The following is a 22,172-nucleotide window of genomic DNA, read 5'->3' on the forward strand; positions in this document are numbered from 1 at the left end:
CTTCAGAACAGGAACAGACTGCAGCACACTGCATCAGTGTGCTCTAAAATCATTGGACTGCCTGTCAGAACTCTGGCACAGGTTTTTCAGCCAACAGGCCCTTAGACAAGCAGCCAAAATCATCAACGACCCCTCTCACATTCTTCACCCAGCATTTCACCCCTCTGGGCGACGCCTCCACTGCATTTCCTGCAGGACTGACAGGAGGAGAGCCACCTTTGTCCCCAAAGCCACCCTGCTTTTTAACTCCAGCCGATAAGAACATTTCCCATTCCCATGAACATAAACTACACTCTTCTTACACCACTGACACTTTATTCACCTTCAGTCACTTTAATTTTTAAAACTGTGTAATAAAACTGTATATACTGTATATACTGTATATTCTGTGCATTTATTATTTCACTCCTATTGCTTGTTCTTACTGTACTTATCTTCAACGTATGCTGCTCGGTTGTTTGTTAATTGCCCCTTGGGGATAAATAAAGTCTTCTGAATCTGGATCTGAATCTGAATGACACTTGTTCTTATACATGTAATACATTTATTACCAACCTGAGAGTTTATCCACTGGTCACTTCTGAGGTCTTAATCCAGCTCAAGACGCTGTAGATTCCCGTCAGTAACACTTTTGGTTCGCTGGTAAAACGTAGTTCTATTAATCTGCGCTCGATTACTCTGGAACCGGAACCAGATGTAGTCCCAAAAAACTGAATTTTGGAACTGAAATTGAATTGTAGAACTGAAACTGAATGGTGAGAAGGAAAATTCTCTTCATTCAATCCAGAATGAAATTTAAAAATCTTCTAATCACGTACCAGGTCTTGAATAAAAGGGCCTCATCTTATAGCTTACTGCTACATCCGTAAACTCATTGATGTCGACTGCGCATGCTCTGAACATGTCCCAGTTGACGTCGTTGAGCGCATCCTGTAGCGTAGCTTCTGATTGGGCCGACCAGCGTTTCACCTCTCTCGTAGTTACTTCATCCCTTTGAATGTGTTGTTTATACTCCGGGATGAGGAAAATGGCGTTGTGGTCAGATTTCCCAAAGGCCGGGTGTGAAACAGCCTTGTAGCCCTGCTTGTATGGCGTGTAGCAATGGTCCAGTATCCTATCTCCCATCGTCGGATACGTCCAAGGTTCGCTTTATTAAAGTCTCCCACTATAATGAGGGCTGAGCCTGGATCTCTATTTTGAAAGGCACTAAGCACATCATGTAATTCGGAAAGAGCCACACCTGTGTCCGCTTGGGGTGCGATGTAGACCCCTGTAGCGATTACCGAGGTGAACTCACGGGGCAGGTAGAAAGGGCGACACTTAAAGCTCAGGTATTCCAGATGTGGCGAGCAGCCGGTGGAGAGAGTAGAAATGCTCCTGGGGTCACACCACTTTCTGTTTACCATGAAACACACTCCTCCACCTTTTGTTTTGTTCGACTCTGCCGTTCTGTCCGCACGGAGCATAAAGAATGAATCCGACAGAGTTACGGCATGGTGGGGGTCAGCCATGTCTCCGTGAAGCACAGAATGTTGCAGTCCCTCATGTCACGTTGGAAGGTGACTCTTGCCCTCAGATTGTCTAGTTTGTTCTCCAACAATTGTACATTAGCCAGCAGGATACTGGGCAGTGGTACGCGGTGCGCCTGCTGTCTCAGTATGTTCCAAACGCCAGTGTGTTTCCCCTGGCATTTCTTTGTTCTGTGCCTTGGGTGAGCATCTGTCCATTGTTGTTGGTCGCGCTGCGTAGTATCTCGGTTGGCCAGGATGGGTCGGGTTTAAAAGTGTCCAAGATTACATGTGCAAACTTGTTATGTTGAGAAGTGATCTGCTGTCATAAACTATAAAACTAGAAGTTTCTGGAATTTATAACAAGGTAATAAACAAGTAAATAGCTAAAACGGTGCATAGTCTGTGCGGAGCAGTCAGGAAGGCGTCTTCATGCAGGTTCTGTGGAACCAGCTTCTAGTTTGGATTCAGGAGACAGACACTATCTCTACTTTCAAGATTAGGCTTCAAACTTTCCTTTTTGTTATACCATATAGTTAGGACTAGTGACCCTGAATCCTCCATTAGTTAAACTGCAATACATCTATGCTGCTGGGGGAGTGTTTTTTCTTCAGATATTTTTATTTCCATGTATAAAAACAAAGCTGAGACTTGTAAGACTTCATCAGAGGTGTAAGCATTTGCCCTTGTGTCAAAATAACTGGGGATAAAACACAGAAAATCATGAAGGAGATTTTCCTGGCCTTGCATTTTATAGCAGATAACGCAGTAGATCAAAAACTGAAGAAAACCATGAATCAACATACAAACATTACCTGATGCTGCTGTAGTGAAGCAGAGCAAAGTTACAGAGATTTGAGATGGGAAACAGTTCTTGAAGTAAACTGAGAGCAGACTCAAGGGACAGGAAGATGATGATTTTAATAAAGCTTTATCAAAAACAGTGATATGAGACTGGAGACGTGAGGAACATAGCAAGAATCTCTGGCATGGAGGCAATGAAACAGACGTTTATGAGAGGTTGACTGAAAGTGAATATAATAATTCAATAATTCAATAGTTAAGGGCGTATTTGGAAGTGGAAGATGGAGGAAGAGGTGGAAGAGGCTTCGGGAATGTAGCCAAGTGAGTGTCTGGTAGAATAGCTGAGTGCATGGAGGAGGGGTTCCGATCATATATTTCTAGTGATCAGGAGGTGACGGTGAGTAGGAGGGCAGACAGCTGCGAGCGGTGAGTGGTTGTGTTTCCAAGGAAGGCAGAGCAGGTGAATAGATTCAAGTGAAAGGGAACTGAAGGCACAAAGACATGATGGTAAATATGAGGAAAAACCATGAACAAGAGACATGAAGCTCTAGTTATCACCATGAGGTAGCTGATGAACTGGCAGAGAGCAAAAGGCTGAGCTAGTCTCAAATGTTGCTCTGCTAATTGCCATTGATGGATCACAGGTTGAAGAGCAGGTAAGGAACCAGTGAGATCACTAACAAAACTCATACAGATACTGAGAACAGAATGGAGCAATCATCAGCCACCTCCCCTACATGTATGACTCAAGGTGTATGTCAGGATTGACATCGATTCACTGTTCCACACCACTAGGATCTACAGCAATGACATTGGAATGTCATTTGGACGGGAAAAGTCTAGTCAGATGGTAACAAAGAGTGGGACAGTAGTCAGAACTGAGGAGACTGTACTACCAGAAAACAATATTGCAGACTTTGAGGAAAGCCAAAAGTACCTTGAAATTCCACAGGCAAATGGGAACCATGAAGAGGCTGGTAGGAAAGCTGCAACCACCAAATACCTGCAGAGAATAAGGTATGTCCCGAAGAGTCGGCTGAATGGGAAGAACAAGATGCGGGCAATCTATACCCACACCCTGCCGGTCGTCTGATACTCTACTGCGATAATAAGCTATCCAAAGGAGGAGATAGAAGCCATTGACATCAAGACAAATAAGCTCCTTACCACATATGGAGGGTTTCACCCCAAATCCAGCACCCTGAGACTGTATGCTAAGCGGAAAGAAGGAGGCTGTCACGGCGAGGCAGATGCTGATGAGGATGCTGGAGCCGGACCAGGCGATGCTGATGAGGATGCTGGAGCAGAAGCCGGACCAGGCGATGCCGAAGCTGGAGCCGGGCCAGGCGAAGCAGCTGATGAGGAGGCTGAAGCGGAGGCCGGACCAGGCGATGCCGAAGCTGGAGCCGGGCCAGGCGAAGCAGCTGATGAGGAGGCTGAAGCAGAGGCCGGACCAGGCGATGCTGAAGCTGGAGCCGGGCCAGGCGAAGCAGCTGATGAGGAGGCTGAAGCAGAGGCCGGACCAGGCGATGCCGAAGCAGAGGCCGGACCAGGCGATGCCGAGGCAGAGGCCGGACCAGGCGATGCCGAGGCAGAGGCCGGACCAGGCGAAGCAGCTGATGAGGAAGCTGGAGCCGGGCCAGGCGAAGCAGCTGATGAGGAAGCTGGAGCCGGGCCAGGCGAAACAGCTGATGAGGAAGCTGGAGCCGGGCCAGACGAGGATGCAGCAGTGGCTGCAGCTGGTGATGAGACTGCAGCTGGTGATGAGACTGCAGCTGGTGGCTGGACGGGCTCCTCGGGCCCCCCAGCAAAAACAGTCTCAGAACCAGTGGGCACTGGAGCCCCTGGCACACACAGAACAGAACCAGCAGGTGTGGAGACCTCTGGCAGGAACGCAACAGGACCAGCAGGCACACGGGCCTCTGGCAGGGACAGAACAGGACCAGCAGGCACACGGGCCTCTGGCAAACACATAGCGGCCTGCAGCTGCGCAGAGCATTGACCCTGCTCAGGCAGCGACAGCCGGGTGCAGTCCTCAGCTGGCTTCTTAAACTCCAGGGGTCCAGAGTCTGATGGGGGCTGAAACCCAGCCTCTGGGGAGGCCCTGGAGTGCATCTCAGTCTCAGAACTGGCCAGCCTTTGAGGAATGTTGACATTATCATTAGGTTTGACGCTCTGCTTAGAACAAACGGATGAAACACAGTTCCTTTTAGATTGATTTGACTGGGCTTGTTGTACCGGAGTAGTAAGTGACACAGGGTGCAGGGTTAGTGGCTGCTGAACAGGAGGCTGAACTGAGGGTGACTGAAACAATGGTTGGGATGACGGCGGTGGTGGAATTGGAGACTGAGCTTGAGGCCGGGCGCCTAACTGAGCTTGAGGCCGGGCGGCTAACTGAGCTTGAGGCCGGGCGGCTAACGGAGCTTGAGGCCGGGCGGCTAACGGAGCTTGAGGCCGGGCGGCTAACTGAGCATCCAGTTGCAGTTCAAAAGAATAAACAGTCCTGGTATTATCAGAGCTGGTGTTGATTGTCTCTGGGATATATGACACGGTTTTAGCAGACCCTGGGTTAGCTGACATGGGTTTAACAGGTTCAGAAGAACAACAGCCCTTTGCTTTCGCTGAAGTCTTAAAAATGCCAACCTGGGAGAGATCGGTTATCACGAAGGTAGGTAAGCTTTGTGAATTAGCTCCCACTGACACACCCCGAACAACCCCAGAAGAAAAAGTCTTACAGTTCAGATTGGAGCCATTATCCTTTTTACTCACCACAGTCGGCCGCTCTGATATCCTGGGGTCCGACTGTGGCGAGGGGCGTCGACGGCGTGAGTGCCGTTTCCCATTTGAAGGCTGGACCGACGGGCCGGGCAGGACACTCTCCGTCGGGTCAGGGAGTGAAGCATGAGTTGCAGAGTGGGTGGTAGCAGGGGGGAGAAGATGAAGCTCGTTCAGAACGAAATTCTGTGTGAGCGGGTGAAGTGAGCTGAGCAACCAGGGGAGACCAGAAACTAAGCGCTGTAGCCGAACAGCTATGCCTTGGCGGAATTCTCTCCCCTCATGCTCGAGCCATAGGTTAATTAATCTGTCCACCGAGTAGATAATGTCCTCCCGGAGCTCCTCGGGCGGGTTGACTGCTGCTGGGTCCATAGTGGCCGGTTCGTACTGTCACGGCTGCCGAGGCGAGCCGTGTGAAATAAATGAGGATCCAAGCGCAGGCAGTCGTAGAGGAGTGAAGGTGATTTATTGAACACAAAAGAATGTGAACAAACAGCAAACGGGGCTCGAACTAAACTAAACTGGGAAACGACTAAACTACAGAGCACAAACCTGAATGGAAAAACGAGCAGAGGGGGATGACGAGGAACAGCAGGGAGAAGACACGGTGGATACACAGACTGACACTGAGTAACACAGACGAACCGGCAACAGGCAGGAGAACACACAGGGCTTAAATACACACACCAGTAATCAGGGGATGAGAGACAGGAGGGCAACACAGCTGGGAGGAATCTGAGCTGACGGGACAGGGGAAACGTAAACTGAGCACACTCACATATGACACAGACCTTCACAATAAAACAGGAAACTCAGACACATGGAACCAGACAAGACATTGAACTAAACAGACAGATTCACAAACAGATGGGGAGACACCATAGACAGACAGATACAGATGCGGACTCAGAGGCAGACTGAATATAACACATAGAACTTAAACAATCATCATCAAGAAAATGATAAGAACTAAAAGCGCTGGGTCACCGACCCAGGACCATGACAGAGGCCAAGGACTAGTGAGCATCAAAACCACTATCTAGGATGATGGTTTATTCTCCTGCTTTCTATTTTTCTGGTATACCTCTTTAAGAAACTGGCCAAGGCTGAGTCTTTGCTGGGCAGTTTCCAAGGCCTCAGATATGGACAGCTGGGACAGGAGAGGAAAGCCTGTTTAGAAGGATGGAGTGAGAGATCATGACGAAGGATGATCTCAAATCCAAAAGGATGAGATTACCAGAGTCAGCTCCGAGTAAAATATCATTAGTGACTTTAAGTAAAGCCATTTCTGTACTGTGACATGAGCAAAAGTTGGAAATCTCTAGTAGATGTGAATGAAGTTTAGGTGTGACTATTTTTTCAAGTATTTTAAAATAGAAGGGTAGATTAGAAATTGGATGGAGGTTGTTAAAGTTGTTAGGATCCAAGGAAGGGTTTTTTCAGTATAGGAGTGACTGAAGCGATCTCGAATAAGGAAGGAACGACACTGGTGGTGAGTCAATACTGAATGATAACAGAGATGAGTGGGAGTAAGGAAGAGATGCAAGTCCTGTGGGGATATGATCAATATGACATGTATTGGGCTTTGATTTACATATGAACTCAGAAATATCTTATATATGAGGCAGGAAAGGTGGAGGCTCAAAATGGATAAAAGTTTCTGAGGAGGGGGTGGACACAACATTCAAACTTAGTTGCTGTTGAATGTTATTAATCTTCAACGTGAAGAAGAGCATCAAGGAGTTACAGGTTTCAGAAGAATAGAAGTGTGGTGGCAATGCACTGGGGGACTGAAGAATTTTGTTGAGAAGCGAAAACAAAGTCCTGGAGTTACCCTCAGAACTGATAATACGGAGTAGAAGCTTTGTTTGGCCTGGATGATGGAGTCTTTATACTGGAGTACATGATATTTATAGATTTCTGCACCAACAGTTAAACCAGATTTCTTATATCTACGCTCTAGTTGCCAGTTTTGGCCTTCAGTGCTCAGAGGTCAGAGGTAAACCATGGAGGAAAACGAGCAAAGGAAACAGAGTGAGTTTTTACAGGAGCCAGAGACTCAAGGACATTGAGTAAATAATTATTGTAATATAACAACAAATCATCAGGAGTAGAAGGCACTCTAGGGAGCTAAAGGTATCAGTATTCACTAGGAGGACTTTCAAGTGCTGGCAAAAAATGATCGCGAGACCACCCCCGTGACCTGAGCAGCGAGGTCTCTAAAAGTAAATAAACCCCGGAGGGGTAGTTGGGAAAAGTCATCAGGTTGTTGCCAGGTTTCGGTTAAACAGAAAAAGTCAAACTTACAGTCAGATAGGACATCTTGAATGAGAGGTCCCTTATTTGTCAGTGAACGGATACTTAGAAGACTTAGAAGTTGAGTGCAGTATTTTCTTTTTTGTTAATCACGATAGACGCCCTGGTCAGGTGGACAAGAGACTGGTGGTTGTCAATACGATAAGGGTGTCTGTGAGGGTGATGAGTAGCAGACCAAAAAGATTTAATACCATTGGAGTTGTGGAAAATCCTGTGGGACCCACGATGGATGTATCTCCGGTGAGGCTGGAAAGTGATGTCCGGGTGGTAGTGACAGCTGGCCGCGAAGGCGCAGGAGCTCAGCAGCTGTATAGCAGAGCAGTCAAGCTGTAGGATGGTGTGCCCATCTCTGGTAACAAGTGCCCCGTTTAGGGCAGCTATTGTTAACTGGTGGGACTGACAGAATTTGACCTATAAGGTGACTCAGATTTTTAATGTCAGGATTAGCAGGCAAGACACCTGGACGATTTCGAGGTAGTAAGTACTGGGCGAGAAACTCACCCACATTGGCTCCAGAACCTTGCATTATGCACTGGGTAAGACTCATAGGATCAGGGATTAGAACATTTTGATCAGCTGAAATCAACTTCCTGTATAGGGTTTTATGTGGGTCTTGCTGGAGATCAACAATATAGGTCAAAATGCTCCTTAGGGTGGTCCAGAATGACCAAACCTAGATCCTGTGGGACTTCCAGATACAGACAAACAAACTGGTGAAAGATAACCAAGTGGACAAAGTAGCAGTGGACAAGCAGAGAAAGGCAGTCATAGTGATAGATGTAGCTATTCCAAGTGATAACAACATCAGGCAGAAGGAACTTAAGAAGTTGGAGAAGTACCAAGGGCTGAGAGAAGAACTCAAGAAGATGTGGAGGGTGAAGGTACCAGTCGCCCCAGTGTCAATCGGAGCACTCGGTGCAGTGACACCCAAGCTAGGCGAGTGGCCTAAATCCCATGAACAACATTTGAGATCTCTGTCCAGAAGAGCGCAATCTTAGGAACAGCTAAGATACTGTGCAGGACCCTCAGACTCCCAGGCTTCTGGTAGAGGACCTGAGGATAAAAGACAGGCTGCGGGGGTGAGAGGGGATTTTTTTTCATACAAAGGTAGGTTTAGAACAAATATAAGAACACATTATTAGTGTGTACAAATAAGACCAAGCACAAATAAGTGCTCGGTCTGCCACCATCAGCTGGCCTACTGTGCCAAGCATGTAGGCTTGCTGTCCCCTCTGGCAGTAGACTGACAATGAACCTTAGCAGTCATGGTATTCTCATCAACTATCACTCCTTCATTCATTCATGACTCACATCACTTGCAAGACACTGAAGCACATTTTGTTATGCTAACATTACAATATTTTCTTGTTTTGAAAGGACCATGAACACGATCGATGGTGGAGAGCATCAGGAGAATCCAGAATAGTGCTGACCAGACTTTCTTACTTAGACTTAGATCATCCCGCGCCGATCGGTGCATTGGGCGACAAGAGAATGCCATCGAACTTGGTCCATCGCAGCGGTTGCTGCTTCATCCCATGACAGTTCGACTGAGCATAAATCTTCAAGGAACGTAATCCCCCACATTATTTTGGGTCTTTCTCACCGTCTCTTTCCATTTCTCGGGTTCCACAGGACCATGACGCAGGTGGGTCTCGGGTTCAGTAGCAGAAGGATGTGACCGGCAAATCTAAACCGATGCTTGGTGACTTGGACATGGAGCGGCTCTACTCCTCTACATGGTGATATACTTCCTCGTTGGTAAGGCAATCCTGATATGTAATCTTGAGCATATTGGGCTGTTGGAAGACATTGAGATGGCGGTTGATCTTTGCAGTCGATTTCCAAGTCTCCGCTGTGTACAGTGCCGTCGGTATAACAATGGTCTTCAGGAGCCGCAACTTGGTTGGTAAGGGCAGTGCGGTGGTCGTCCATATAGGTCATAGTCGTTGAAAGGCAAATTGATTGAATTGAACTGAAAAGCTGCCCATGCTTTCCCAATTCATTACTTGACGTCATGCTCCATGTCCCCGTCACTGCTAAGAGTGCAACCCAGGTACACAAACCTGTCCATCTCTTCCAGCTGCTGCTGCTGATTCACAGTGACCGCTATGTTTGATGGTGCAGCGTAACCAACTCGCATAATCTTCAACTTCTCACTGCTAGTGGCACTAGTGGCGCTAGTGCCGACCAGCACAAGAATATATTGACCCACATCTTAGACGATGTGGAGGAGAAAGAGCCAAGCTGGCTGGAGTGACAAGCAGGCAGGCTGTTAGACTAATGTTAGCTCAACAGTTAAGCTAGTACAGCTCACTGGGAAGTAGATCTCAGAGTGTATTTAGCTGGATTAGCAGATGTTAAGGTCAAACCTTATACAAATCAGCAGTTCTGAAGATTGGATCACAGTTGAAAATTCCAGCAGAGATGCTAGAGGGGGGAGGACTGCAGTCCAACCTGTTGAATTGAATTGAATTGAATTGAATTGAATTGAATGAATGCTTTATTGGCCATATGCAGGTTGCCCCGCAGAGGAATAGGACCCCCCCCCCCCCCGACTTACACACACAACAAAGACATCACATGGGAATACAGTCGGAGATTGGCAGCGTTACAGAGAAAACACTGAAAAATTACACAACAATGGGAAAAGTACAAGAGGAAAAAAAGAGACCTCTTCTCACGCTGGGCACCTATGGGAGGACAGCATGAGAACAGGAAACAAAGAAAACTCCTCTGCACAGAGAGCACATTAATGTCCACATCACAACATTAGAGCACATGACAAGCCACAGGGGTTGGATAGGGGGGTGGGGGGTAATCCGAAGGAACACAGCAGTCGTCCTACACAGCGCTACCATTTCAGCGCGGCACGCAGACCCGCCGTCTTCCCCCACAGGAAACAAGCATCGAAGGCGTTTGGAAAGGGAGGGGGATGAATGCGTGCTTATCAATGTAAGTGTATGTGTGTGCGTGTCCAGAGTCCAGCTGAGACAGTGTCCTTCGCCCTATCAGGCTAAGTAAACAGTCTGCCAGCCAACCCAGGTGGCCTTGCATGGGATGGGAAGAATAGTCATCACACAGTCGTTATCAGGGAGTTGTTTTGGTGGGCTCCAGCCTTGGGCCTGAGCAGCTGGCACCGTGGTGTCCATATGTTGAATATTGTTGATTTCTCCTTTATGCGAGCAGCTCTGAATTTAGCACTCTGACGCTGGTCTCTCAATCTCCCGTTGGAGAGCCGCGAGCCTCCCCATGATGGTATCAAACTTCTGGTCCGTGGTGTTGTCATTCTTTTGATTCTGAGACCTCACAACTGCAGTGAGCCGTTCTGCGATGTGATCCAACTTTCGCTCAAGGGTCTCATTTTGAGCAGGCCCCTCTCTGATGTATCCCATCATACGCTCAATGGTGTTATTTTGAGTCTTCACGGCAGCTGTAAGCGTCTCCAAGGTGTTAACCATGCTGCGTTCGGTGTGAGAGGTCGCGCCTTGTCCCATCGCTTCAATTCCAGCGGGGAGCCTTGGGGGGGTTTGAACAGCTGGTTCCGCTCTCTTATTTCTCCGATAAACCAGGGCCAAGCCAGCTCCGATCAGCAAGAACCCTGTTATCATGGTTCCGAATAGGTAGATATCTTCAGCGTCCTCGATCGACAGTCCCGCCAGGCACAAGATCCTCCAGGTCTGCCACCCGTCCATCGTGTATCCGGCAGGGAAAGTCCCTCCAGGGCACTCGGGCTCTCCCGAGCCCAGACTTCTCATTGAGAAAAGGGTGTCAATAGCATTCAGAGACCAGTTGATCAAATCCATAATTCTCTTCTAGATTTTAGAGAACGACAGTGAGAGAGTGTTCCAGGGAAAGTAATGCACACGAGACAAGACAAGGACACAAGAGGCTAAGCAGGGAAGATAAGGGGAAGGAGGAGAGGAGAAAAAGTGCGACCGCCTTCGCCAAGAGAAGAGAAATTAACCTGTGAATTTCTGGCTTTTCATCTGCTCATTTTTGCCATGTTAGGTAGTTAATTAAGAAGGATTTTGGTTTGCATCATATTTCCACTGAATCCCCAACTGATTTCCTGTTGGGTGATTATCATTAACTCAGAACAAGGGAATAAGTGCATCTTTGAATTCAGTTGTGGTCATCCATTCTCCAACCTTTCCTCACAACAGATAAGATCAAAATCAGCTTTTGCTCAGAGTGGGTTAGTTATAATTATAAGTATTGTTTAATTGATTTGATTATTGTTTTAATATTTGATCTTGCTTTTGCTCTTGCTAAATTGGTTTAATAAAATTTCCTGCAATTGAAGTACAAATTGTGGACATTCACTGTGTAACCTTTTGTGAAACAATAAAGGCAGAAGTCTGAATATTATTTTTTTATTAGTGCAAATAGCTCTTACATGTGTCCCTAGCAATAATATTAAAAATGATCTTTCCTTGGAGCCTGCTGTCCAGACTTCTAAAATCATCCTGGAAATAACAAGCAGTGTTGGTCAAGTTACTTGAAAAAAGTAATCAGTAACTAATTACTGATTACTTCCCCAAAAACGTAATCCCTTTACTTTAGTGATTACTTATTTTCAAAAGTAATTAGTTACTTAGTTACTTTTAAAAACACGATTTACAACCTGAATAGGTGATAAAGCGATAGATCTTTCAGCCCAGTTCTACTTTCTGCCTAATCCATCATATAAAATGTAATCAAATGAAAAAGTCTCTTTTTAAAACTTGTTTTATTAGTTTTAATCTTTTAACTTTATGCATCAAGCAAAAATTTAATTATATGCAACATTCTCTGACTGGAAGAAATTTGTTTAACATTTAAACCTATTTTCTGCACATTCCAGCACATAAAATAAAATATTTTTTTGTGTTTACACTCACTCTTTCAAATAGATGCAAGTGAAACACAGCAGAAAATAAATAAAGTCAAAGACTCAGCGGTCCTGTTGCTCTATTTTCACCTGTATAGCAGGTGGAGGTTTGCCCTGGTGCAGGTGTGCCGCAGCGGTCAGTGGAAGAATCCGTGAGTTTGTCTGTGAGTTTCCCATTACGTGATAGCATATTTGGTGCTTGCTCGGAAGTTTAGGGTTTTTTCGCTGTAAAAAGAAGTTTTCTTCCCACACAGTGAACAGCGGACGCTAATGTTTTTGTCACTTTTTATGGAATCAAACTCAAAGTAAGGTCAGTACTTCCACGCTTTAAACGCTGCACGCTCATACTCTCTCCCACAATCGATATATGATCCATTGTTGATCTGCACACAGCTGTTGCCACGAACGTCGCACTCGCTTATGTCATTGTCGTGAGACACTCACAAAAAAATCATGGTTTTAGTAACGCAGTAATGCAGCGTTCCTACGGGAAAGTAACAGGTAATCTAATTACCTTTTTTGCAATAGTAATCCCTTACTTTACTTGTTACTGAAAAAAGTAACCGGATTACAGTAACGCGTTACTGCCCATCTCTGGTGATGACACAGCCACTCCATCTCAAGTCACTGCTGTGCAGACTCTAGCTCCAGAAGTGCAACAACAGCACCACCTGGAGGAAGCTGGATATAAGTCCAGAATCAGCTGCAAGCAGAAGATCATTGGTGATTTTTACTAGGGCTGTTTCTGTACTGTGACATGAACGAAAGCCGGACTGAAACTGTTCGTACAAGTTATTTCCAGTAAGATGATGATGAACCTGTGCAGCCACTATCTTTTCAAGAATTTTTGCTAGGAAAGGGAGATTTGAAATTGGCCTGAAATTATTTAGATTGGAGGGATCTGAACCATTCTTTTTCAGTATTGGGTTTATTATTGCAGTTCTAAGAGAAGAAGGAACAGAACCAGATATAAGAGAGGAGTGTACGATATTAGCAATCAGTGGGGCAAGAGACGGGAATGAGAGTTTAACAAGATTTGTCGGCAGTGGATCAAGTTTGCACGATGATGACTTTAAGTTAGTAATTATGGAAGATGGCTGAGTTATTGTGGGAAGTTCAAAATTGGATAGAGAGAATGACAGCTGAGAAGGACAAAAAATGCAGGCAAGTGTTGGTAAAGATTCTCAATCTTGGTGTAAAAAAAGTCCATGATTTGTTGCAAACTGCAGCAGAGTGTGTATGTATGGCAAAGGTATCTGGGCGTTTAACAATATTATGCAATGTATAAAACAAAGTGCGAGTGTTTCCTTCAGCAGATTCAATAACAGAGGTGTAGTAAGCAGATTTAGCATGATGAATAGCTTCTTTATAATGTTGTATATGACTGAGATACATATCCTTGTGAATAGTAATAATAATAATAATGGATTGCATTTATATAGCACTTTTCTAGGCACCCAAAGCGCTTTACAATTCCACTATTTATTCACTCTCACATTCACACACTGGTAGAGGCTACAGTTGTAGCCACAGCTGCCCTGGGGCAGACTGACAGAAGCAAGGCTGCCATATCGCGCCATCAGCCCCTCTGGCCAACACCAGTAGGCGGTAGGGTACAGTGTCTTGCCCAAAGACACAATGACCAGGACAGAGAGAGCTGGGGGATCGAACCGGCAACCTTCCGGTTACTGAGCCATGGTCGCCCCAAAGTAAGTCCTGTTTTCCTGGAGAGATGTTCCAGGCGGCATCCAGTAGCTTTAAGGTGGCGAAGTTCAGATGAGTACCATGGCGCAGAGCGAGATAAAGAAACAGTTTGAGTTTTTTGGGGAGCTAAGGTATCTAAGAGGTTGATAAGTTCATTGTTATAGTGAGATACCAAGTCGTCTATGGAAGCTGAGGCATCAATGGAAGGTAAGTTATTAATGCCATGGGAAAGAGCTGATAGATCAATGCCCCTAATATTTCTAAAAGTAATTGAGCGGTTTTGTTTATTTTTGTATACTGGGAGACTAGCATTGAATAAAACTAATTTATGGTCTGAAAAAGGCATGTCCAATACAGCACAATTTTTAGGGGTGACACCAATACAGCAAAAAAGATCCAAAATGTGTCCTTTGGAGTGTGTGGGAACGTCCATATATTGGTGTAAGCCAAAATTGTCCAGACAGGATTTAAAATCTCTTGTGGCTGAATTTGATGTGTTGTCCATGTGGATGTTAAAATCGCCCAGCAGTAGTATATTTGGAGATAAGAGTAGGATTTCAGCGAGAAAGTTAGAAAAATCAGTTAAAAAGTCAGAGTTGATTTTAGGTCATCGCCGGTTCGATATGAGGGGAAGGAGAGGGGGTAGACAGGCTTTGACAAGGATAGTGGGGATAGGATCAAGCTGGCAGGTAGAAGGCTTTGATTTGCTGATGAGATCAACAATATCAGTTAGAGACGGAAGTTGAAAAACAGAAAGGAAATGAGAAGGGGGGGAATTAAGACGGAGGAACTACATTGAGCATTAGGGAGCAAGTCTGGGTGTATTTTATGAATTTTTTCAGTGAAGAATAGCATTAAAGAGTTGCAGAAGTTAGATGAACAGAGATGAGCGGGCAGAAAATCAGGTGGCCTGTAAAAGGGGTTGAATAATGAGAACAGGGTCTTGGTGGAGTCCTCACTTGAACAGATAATGGTAGAGTAATAGGCAGATTTGGTTTGATTGATACATTCCTGATAAAACAAAACATGATTATTACATTTCCTTATGAATAGTAAGGCTGGTTTTGTCATGGCCTGGGTCTAGGGACCCAGGGCTCAGGCATTTTCAGTGTATGTTTATGTTTTCCGTGTGTTGTATTGGTTTGCTCTCCGTCTCTCCATGTGTCTCTGTGTGAGCTTCCGGAGGTGTGGGTTCGCTGAGGAGACTGCGAACCCGGAAGTGGTCTACTCGAGAGACGGCCGCACCTGCCGCTCGTCGTCCTCTGCCAGCTGCAGCAGATTACGCACGTCTAGGAACGGCATTTAGGACTGCAGCTGAGCTGAGGCCGACGCTGGATCCTTGAGTCAGAACTCGTCAGTACTGCCGTGAGCTTTTACGTAACCTCCGAGGAAACAGATCCCCTGCTAACCCTCTGCCTTTTGTGTTACCAGGAATCGGGAGCGGAGTACGCCTCTAAAGTCACGGTGTGGGAATTGGAGTTTTTTGGAGTCGCCACCTTTCACTTCTCACGGACATCTGCACTGTGTGGGATTCAGGGAGAATCACCACGGGACCACAGTGCTGGGATTTTGTATATAGTTGTGTGTTTTTCACCTCCTGTAAATAAATCCACTGTCCTTCATTTAGAGTCTCGCGTTTGGGCCCTGCTTTCACTGTCACTCCACGGTCTGCCATCGCAGCCCGTGACAGGTTTTCTATTTTGTAGAGCAAGAGAATTCAAAATACTACTGAGACTATGCCTACGGTTAGGGCGACCGCACCTCAGGGGGTTGGGAAGCGCATCTGTAACCGGAAGGTTGCCGGTTCGATCCCCGGGCTCTCTGTCCTGGTTGTTGTGTCCTTGGGCAAGACACTTTACCCTACCGCCTACTGGTGATGGCCAGAGGGGCCGATGGCGCGATATGGCAGCCTCGCTTCTGTCAGTCTGCCCTAGGGCATCTGTGGTTACAACCGTAGCTGCCTCCACCAGTGTGTGAATGCGAGAGTAGCATTGTAAAGCACTTTGGGTGCCTTGAAGAGCGCTATATAAATCCAATCCATTATTATAATATAATACTAGATCATCTTGAATAGATTGTTTAGAGACAAGCAGCTAGAGAGAGTAGAAGACAGGATATCAAGATTTATATTCTTGATCTTCCGGAAATAAATAATACGAGGATTGTTAATTATGGAGAAAGTCATGAGAACATTAAAGGAGAGAAATAGATGATCCGAGATTGGCAGCTCGTCAGCTGTGCAGTTGGAGGGGGTAAGTCCAGAACAACGGTCTGTTATGAGATCCTGGATGAGATGTCCTTTGTTCGTAACTGTAATCTGATTACTTTTTTCAAGTAACGAGTAAAGTAAGGGATTACTATTGCAAAAACGGCAATTAGATTACCTGTTACTTTCCCGTAGGAATGCTGCATTACTGCGTTACTAAAACCGTGATTTTTTGCGAGAATGTCTCACGACAGTGACGTAAGCGAGTGCGCCGTTAGTGACAACAGCTGTGTGCAGATCAACAATGGAGCACATATTGATTGTGGGAGAGAGTATGAGCGTGCAGCGTTTAAAGCGTGGAAGTACTGACCTTACTTTGAGTTTGATTCCATAAAAAGTGACAAAAACATTAGCGTCCATCGTGCGTGGGAAGAAAACTTCTTTTTACAGCGAAAAAAAACCCTAAACTTCCAAGCAAGCACCGAGTGTGCAACAACGTAATGGGAAACTCACAGAGAAACTTGCGGATTCTTCCACTGACCGCGGCACACCTGCACCAGGGTAAACCTCCGCCTACCCCACTCCTGCTTTACAGGTGAAAATAGAGCAACAGGACCGCTGAGTCTTTGACTTTATTTATTTTCTGCTGTGTTTCACTTGCATCTATTTGAAAGAGTGAGTGTAAACACAAAAAATATTTTATTTTATGTGCTGGAATGTGTAGAAAATAGGTTTAAATGTTAAACTAATTTATTCAAGTCAGAGAATGTTGCAGATAATTACATTTTTGCTTGATGCATAAAGTTAAAAGATTAAAACTAATAAAACAAGTTTTAAAAAGAGACTTTTCCATTTGATTACATTTTGTATGATGGATTATGTAGAAAAAGTAGAATTGGGCTGAAAGATCTATCACTTTATCACCTCTTCAGGTTGTAAATCGTGTTTTTAAAAAGTAACTAAGTAACTAAGTAATTAATTACTTTTGAAAATAAGTAATCAGAAAAGTAACGGGATTACTTTTTTGGGGAAGTAATCAGTAATTAGTTACTGATTACTTTTTTCAAGTAACTTGACCAGCACTGTTCGTAAGCGAACGGATTCTAAGCAGGCCAAAGTTGACGAAAGTACTGTCAGACTGGATGAGAGTGTTAGCCGACCTAGGCAGGTTAGCCAAAATATTGTGGTCAACAGACCTGCCGGGGTTCCGTTGACAGCAACCATAGGTGGACTACTGGCTTGGAATTATGCTGATGGAAATACCGACAGGAGCCCCGATGTATGTACTTTCAGCGATGGAGGAAGGCAATGTCCGTGTGGAGATGAAGAACAGCCAGCGGTGGAGCAGCCAGGGAGAAGCGGAGCAGGAGGAGCTCATCAGCTGTATACTGATGGGGCCCAGTGCCGAGTCGGTAGATCGATGACATAAAGATCCAGACCCACACAGACTGTGCATAAATCCTGAGAGGCCACATCACGGACTAGAACAACTTGACAGAAACAGAGACACCGGTGGGCCGCAGAGACAGGAACAGGACAGGAATCCGGTAGCGACAGAGTTAGCGACAGAGTTAGCGACAGAGTTAGCGGTGAGTAGCGGCAGCAAGTTGCGCCAGCGTTCGCTCAACCGGAAGTATGTATTTATACTGAGATTCAGTATAAATATGTTATCTGTACATTGTTGTATGTATATGCATTTTTTTTATCTGTTAAATTTACCAACATCAAGAAGTCACAAGGACAGGGAGACCATGCCGTGGCACATGTTTAAACAAGGAAAGTTTATTGATATTCATCCATCCAGTCTCTTCCACTTATCATTATCAGCACTGTGAGGAATTAAACAAATAGACACAACATTTTTTAGCCAAAAAAAAAAAAACATATTCAAAGCACCACAATGGTAGCCCAATATCAGAAAGAATTGTGAACTCTTTAAAGTGGGGAGTCAAGCGTCTCTTCATATTTTTGGCCACCAGATGCCACCAAAGAGGACTGTGTTGAAAAGCTTCTGTCATGGACTGGGTCTTTTGACCCAGCATTTTGAGTTTGCTGCCTTTTAAAGGCATGAAACTAATTATGTTCTTGTTTAAAATACAAACAAGAACACAATAAGACAAAAAAGGTCATCTGTTGTATTTAACACCATGTTTCCATGTTACTTGTGTCCAGATTTTTTAATGTCTAATTCTAGACATTATGATTATGCTCAGGATTTTCTATGAGTCTGCTGTGGTCAGTGCTATCCTTTGTGCTGTTGCATGCTGGGGCAGCAGGTTGAGGGTTGCAGATGCCAACAGACTCAATAAACTGATCCGCAAGGCCAGGAATGTTGTGGGGATGGAACTGGACTCCCTTAGGGTGGTGTCTGAGAGGCGGATGTTGTCCAAGATTGTCATAACCTGACGGTTTGCCCAGGGAAAGGACTCAAAAGCAAACTCACTGGTGAACAGCTCAGAAAAACTTTATTTAACCCGAGGAGCCACAACAAGAGCGGAAGGCTGGGATAGAAAATTGTGAGGGGCAAGATGTCAACAGGTGCGGGAAATAAAGAGGGGAACCAACAGGGACGGAGGAACCGTGGAGGGTCTGCAAGGAGACGGAGGAACAATAATTAACACGAGGGCAGGAATTATTGACTGGAGGGAATAGCTGAAGAGAGCAACTGTCCTTAATAGGCCCGATACAGAGAGCTCTAAGGAGGGGCGGTCAGGGGGAGTTGAGGCAGGCCGGGGGCAGGCAACCAGGCTGGAGAAGCAGCCGAGGATCACCAGAACAGGTAGGTGAAAACACTCCAAGCGGTACAAGCCACGCCAACCTCTGTTTATAATTAATTGATTTGTATATATTAATGCTTATTTCTTAAATTTTGTAAACATCGTACATTAATATTATTTAATTAGTCTGTCACTGTTACTGTCTGGGAGAAGCTGTAGCCCCAATTCCTTAGGGATTAATAAAGTATTCTGATTGTGGTAGTTTACCCAGTTTAGGTTAGTCTTTAGTTTCATATAGGTTCGCTTTGCCCTTTGTTTTGTGCTTTTCCCACCAGCTATATTAAACTGCTCACTTTTTGTTAAAATCAAGTTACGTTCCATGCTTTGTTTTCTCAACGTTTGGCTCCTCTGTGATCTGCCAGGGTAGATCATAACAGTAATGAATGCTTTTTTGATACAAGTTTCAGTGCTTTAGAAAGCTTCATTTGGCCGTGACTACCAAATATGATCTAAAATATGCATTTATGCTGAAAATGCTGTCATATGAAAAATTCTTGGCTAGGATTAATGATGATATGGAGGGTTTTGACAAATCTTGGGGATGTGTTTTTGGCTGAGATTGATTGATTTTATTTTGGCAGTGCAGTTATGTTATGTTTGTTGTGTTGTATGTTTGTTTAGGCACTCAATAACGGAATTTGATTTGATTTCATTGTCCCTTTTTTGTGCGTGTTCGTATTTATATTTAGTAACTATGCAAATGTGAATTAACCATGGGATTGGAAGCTATCGTTTTTGTTTTGTTAAATCTTAAAAACAAATAAAGACTTCAATTAAAAAAAAAATGCATTTAAACATAGCTAGAAAGTCAGTGGTTAACCTGAAACAATTAGAGGCGATTTGGACATTTCATAGGTTTTGTGTTAAAATAGTGAGCTAAAACATCACTTTAATGTTGAGAGAAAACACTGGCTTCTGGGTAACAAAAAGTAGCTATTATTAATGATAAATGATGTTGCAGTTCTGCTAAAGTTGGCAAGCAAGTAGCAATAGCAATTAGTTCTAATGAAAAACACATAACCCATAGCTAACAAACAACAAGCACGTTCTCATCTATTATGTCAAGCCAGCAGGTCAGGTTAAAGTTAACTGTTGGTATTTACATCTTGGACTTAATTGCCAGCTCAAGATGTCTCTCCAGAGCCAGGGCAATTATAAAGGACCACCTCCATCCTAACCGCCATCTCTTCAACATCCTGCCCAAAGGCTCAGAATCAGAATCAGAATTAGAAAGGGTTTTATTGCCAAATGTTGAGCAGGTTTACAACATTAGGAAATTGCTGTGGTGCTTCAGTGCAAACATGCTGTCATAAATTGCGCTTAAATAGACATGAAAAAAATAAAAGTAAGAATAAGAATTAAAAGTGCTACGTAGAAAGATATATGCATGAGATATACATGAGATATATACATGAGAATAAGAATTAAAAGTGCTACGTAGAAAGATATATACATGAGTGCAGGTGGTGATCAGTGCCAACACATGGAATCATGCCGTGAACACAGCGTAGGGTCATGAGTTAGTGGTGGGGACAGTCGTACGTTTATTGTTCATGTGTCCAACAGCAGAGGGGAAGAAACTGTTCTTATGGCGAGAGGTTCTGGTGCGAATGGACCGGAGCCTCCTGCCTGAGGGGAGCAGGTCAAACAGACTGTGTCCAGGGTGAGAAGGGTCAGCTGAGATCCGAGCTGCACGCCGCAGTGTCCTGGAGGTGTACAGGTCCTGCAGAGATGGGAGTCTACAGCCAATCACCTTCTCAGCAGAGCGCACAACACGCTGCAATCTCTGTTTGTCCCTGATAGTGGCTCCAGCGTACCACACGGTGATGGAGGAGGTGAGGATGGACTCGATGATTGCGGTGTAGAATTGCATCATCGTCCGTGTTGGCAGGTTGAATTTCTTCAGCTGCCTCAGGAAGTACATCCTCTGCTGGGCTTTCTTGATGACGGAGGTGATGGTGGGCTCCCACTTCAGGTCCTGAGTGATGGTGGTACCCAGGAAGCGGAATGAGTCCACAGAGGTGATGGGGGTGTCAGTCAGGATGATGGGGGGGAGTGGGGCTGTGTGCTTCCTGAAGTCCACAATAATCTCCACTGTCTTCTGGGCATTCAGCACCAGGTTGTTGTGGCTGCACCAAGACACCAGACGTTCAACCTCCCTCCTGTAGGCAGACTCATCCCCGTCCGAGATGAGCCCAATAACGGTGGTGTCATCTGCAAACTTGATTAGCTTGACAGACTGGTGGGTGGAGGTGCAGCAGTTGGTATACAGGGAGAAGAGCAGAGGAGAAAGAACACAGCCCTGAGGGGAGCCGGTGCTGATGGTCCGAGAGTCCGAGACATTCTTTCCCAGCCTCACATGCTGCTTCCTGTCCGTCAGGAAGTCAGTGATCCACCGGCAGATGGGATCAGGCACATTCATCTGGGAAAGCATGCCTCGGAGATGGTCTGGAAGGATAGTGTTGAAGGCAGAGCTGAAGTCCACAAACAGGATCCTGGCGTAGGTTCCTGGGGAGTCCAGATGCTGCAGGATCCATCAGGTGCAAAACCAACAGACTAAAGAACAGCTTCTTCCCGTGGGCTGTCAGAACTTTTAATGCAAACTAAGAGTGTGTAAAGACTTCCCCAACACATCCACCCTGACACTGCTGTTGATCATCTATGTGCAATATCTCAGTCTTTCCATGTTCCATGTTCTGTGCAATATTTTTGGCTCATGTGCAATTATTTTGGTCCCAGTCTGTTTCAATGTTTCCTACACATACACCATGTACTGTATATAGTTCCACTCACATATGTATACATATACACTGCTTTTTATTTTATTCTATTCATTTATTTATTTTTTTCCGCCTTCGTTGTATATTGGTTTCTCTTCTTCTTACTTTAGCAGCTTTGTGGTCCAGCTACCCAATTTCGCTGTGCAAGAAACTGCACAATGACAATAAAAAGCTCTAAGTCTCTAAGTCTCTAAATATGCTCAAACACAACTTTGACGTAAGAAACTGTCCAGTTTATTCAGAATGATTCAATAAACTATACACACTTTTATCCTGTACACTTTTTCCATGTCCAGTTTTCTGTATTTTCATTTTGAGCACCACTCCTAGTATTCTTTAAGAGGCATTTACCGTATTTTCACGACCATAAGGCGCACTTAAAAGTCTTAGATTTTCTTCAAAAAGTACGGCGCGCCCTATAGCGCGGTG

The 22,172-nt window shown here is 45.0% G+C and overlaps 1 long non-coding RNA gene across 1 annotated transcript; it reads left to right on the top strand.

The window, feature by feature from the left end:
* The first annotated feature begins 2,645 nt into the window (after positions 1-2,645).
* Positions 2,646-21,212, top strand: LOC120745996. Its single transcript, XR_005698745.1, has 3 exons — positions 2,646-3,547; positions 10,210-10,213; positions 21,202-21,212. It is a non-coding gene; the product is annotated as an uncharacterized LOC120745996 (long non-coding RNA).
* The last annotated feature ends 960 nt before the right edge of the window (positions 21,213-22,172 follow it).

The sequence above is a fragment of the Simochromis diagramma genome, unplaced genomic scaffold (assembly GCF_900408965.1).
Source record: "Simochromis diagramma unplaced genomic scaffold, fSimDia1.1 OVJJ01000644.1, whole genome shotgun sequence".
Lineage (NCBI taxonomy): Eukaryota > Metazoa > Chordata > Actinopteri > Cichliformes > Cichlidae > Simochromis > Simochromis diagramma.